This window comes from Octodon degus, unplaced genomic scaffold, assembly GCF_000260255.1.
Source record: "Octodon degus isolate 3935 unplaced genomic scaffold, OctDeg1.0 scaffold00123, whole genome shotgun sequence".
NCBI lineage: Eukaryota > Metazoa > Chordata > Mammalia > Rodentia > Octodontidae > Octodon > Octodon degus.
Genome location: NW_004524699.1, coordinates 2,057,433 through 2,060,171, shown reverse-complemented (window position 1 = coordinate 2,060,171; position 2,739 = coordinate 2,057,433).

Here is a 2,739-nt window from a genome sequence, read left to right as displayed (position 1 = left end):
TTTTAGTTGGAGGGTGTACACCATGGGGGGTGGGGGAGGCAGGAATCAGCCCAGGGCCTTGGGCATGGTACACGTACACAGCACCCCAGAACTGCACCCCTGCCCCCACCCTGGCCATACTGGTAGCGACAGAAAGCTCCAGCCTGTATTTCACAGCTGAGGAGGTCAGGCGCGGCGCCTCGCCCGACCCCCAACGCCAGCACGCTACGTGTTCCAGCCTTGGGCTGCAGGCAGCCCGGCCCGCGCTGAGCTCTGGGGTGCTGGCCAGCGGCTCAATGGTCAGGTCCCCTCCTCCCCCTGCTTCCTCAGCCCCCCGAGCTCTCGGGGGGAGACATGGCGGCTGCACAGACGAAACACGGCAGTCCTGGGAGCTCACGGCTCCTAGAGTGGGCAAGGCGGGCAGAGGGCGCCCCGGAGCCGTCAGGACCTGCAGAGCCCTCCCCCTGCAGCAGCCGCCCCGGCCACAGCAGTGGAGGGAGTCATATGCACGCTGGCCACCAGCAGGCCCAGACTGCCCACGTGCTGAGCCTGAGACACCGAGGACCAAAGAGACCTGGGGAGGAGCTCTGGCTAGAACAACACTGCTGCACTCTGGGAGGGCCACGGCCATGGTGGCTTCTCTGCTGGAAACCTGGCAGGCGTCACCCAGAGGGACAAGCGGCTCTACTGGGATAGGCCTGCAGAGACATCGGGCCTGAAAAAGGAGTGTGGTCCGACTGGGCTGCCGACACATCTTGGTGGGCTGCCCCCCCACCAAGGACTGGGGGTCTTTAGGAAACCAACAGGCAGGCCAGAAGGCCTCTGCCTCTGGCCCACTGCCCCAGAGTCACAGGACCCTCAATACCCCAACAGCCACGACAGACCGTGTCGCTCCTTGTCCAAAGAGCTTCCCCCATATCACTTGGGGAACAGCTGGGCAGAGCTGTATCCGCAGGGCACTGTGCCAGCCCGCCTGGAACACAGGGTCAGACACCACCCCCAGCACGGGGCCTGCTCCAGCAGGCCAAGGCAGGGGACAGCATGTCCTGGGGCCTGCCTGGTGCCATCCCAGCCTGACCAAGTCCTTTGGTGGGGACATCTCTGGCCCCAACCTGGGGAAGGTACAGGCCTCCAGTCTGAAACACCGCAGAGTGGGTGGCAGCTGCAAGCTGGGCAGATGCCACACACTCAGGGTAGGGGGCAGGCACAGTTGGGGGACCTGCCTAGCGCCCGTGCTGATCTGTTCAGGAGCCACTGGGGTAATTTAAGGAAGCGCTGAAATCTGCCCCCAAATCCTGCACACAGGCCACCACGGGCTGGGACTGGCCCTGGGCTAGGAACCCAGCTCCAGGGAAGGCGCCTCCACCTCTCGCCTGCCGGGTGCGGCTAAAACCTCATTCACCCTCAGCTCCGGTTTGCCACCGGGCATGTGGGCGCTGCGCTGCTCCCTGGCTGAGCCACACCCTGGCAGGCAGCCTCGCCTGGATATGTGTGCACATATGTGTGTGCATGTGCCTTGCATGTGTGCGCCCGCTGCACACGTGTGCTGCTCCCCTTTCCTGGACACCTCTGGTGCACCTCTACTTCCTGCCTTGAAAATCGAGCTCGTGGGCTCAGCCCTGCTCTTCCCCACCCTCGTCACCCCCTCTCCTGGGCAGGTGTCCTCCTGCCTGGCAGAGCACCCAGAGAGCGAGCCCCTGGCACCTCTGACACGGTCATCCCTCCGGCTCCTCAGCCCCTGGCAGTGGCCACACGGAGGGTATGCAGCACGTGGCATGCCTACAGATCTGTCACTTAATTTTTACGGGCAGTTTTTACTCCATAAGCCGCACAAAGGTCAGCAATGATTCTAAGTTGAACCCAGCTTCTTCAAAGTTTCCCGTGTGTTGCAGAAAGCACCCTACGTACAGCTAAAGAGAAGCCACGCACGCTGCCAGGCCCTCTGCCGCCTGTCTCTGCAGTTCTTTGTGCAGGCAGGGCTGCTGGGCCCCAAGAGCAATGCATGTGACACGGGAAGGCCACAGGAGCCACTGAGGGGGCGGTCTGGTGCACTCTGCCCTGGCCTGCTCTCTACCTCCAGTACTGGAGCACAAGATCGGCGCACAGCCTCTGACTCCGCGCCTCTGGGTGCTGTCTCCTTCCGGTGCCAGCCCAGGAGTGCGAGTTGGGGGACAGGGGTGCGAGGAGGGGCCTGGCAGGAGGGCAGTGTGCCCCAGCGATCCTGGACGCCTAGGAGCGCACCCAGAGGCCTGGCTGCTGTTCCGGCCCAGCCGCCTGGTGGGAGTCAAGGATTCCGGCTCCTGATGGGAGGAAAGCCAAGCCAGCTGCAGCTGGGCCTCCGGAGACCAGGGGCCCAGGCCAGGGCTCAGAGTCTGTGTCTTGGACCAGCCAGCATGAGGCGGGGGAGTCGTGTTGAGAGGCCCCAGTGGCGAGAAGGCAGCCCAGCATCCCCTGCAGACGTGCAGTGTGGGCGCAGGCGCAGTGACGGAAGCATGAGGTGCGTGGAATAGCGGACGTGCTGGGCCCCCAGGCAAAAGCCAGAGCTCAGCAGGCACAGGCACTCGGGCTGCTGCCAGAGAGGGGCTTCAAAAAGGCCCGGGTGGGGGGGGTGCTGGGGGATAGCTCGGCAGTCTGAGCACCTGCCTGGCAAGTGCAAGGACCCGGGTTTGATCCCTGGGACTGCATGCTGTGCCAGCCCCAGCACGTACTGGCCGCTGAAACCAAGTATGGTGGTGCACGCCTGTAATCCCAGTGCAAGGG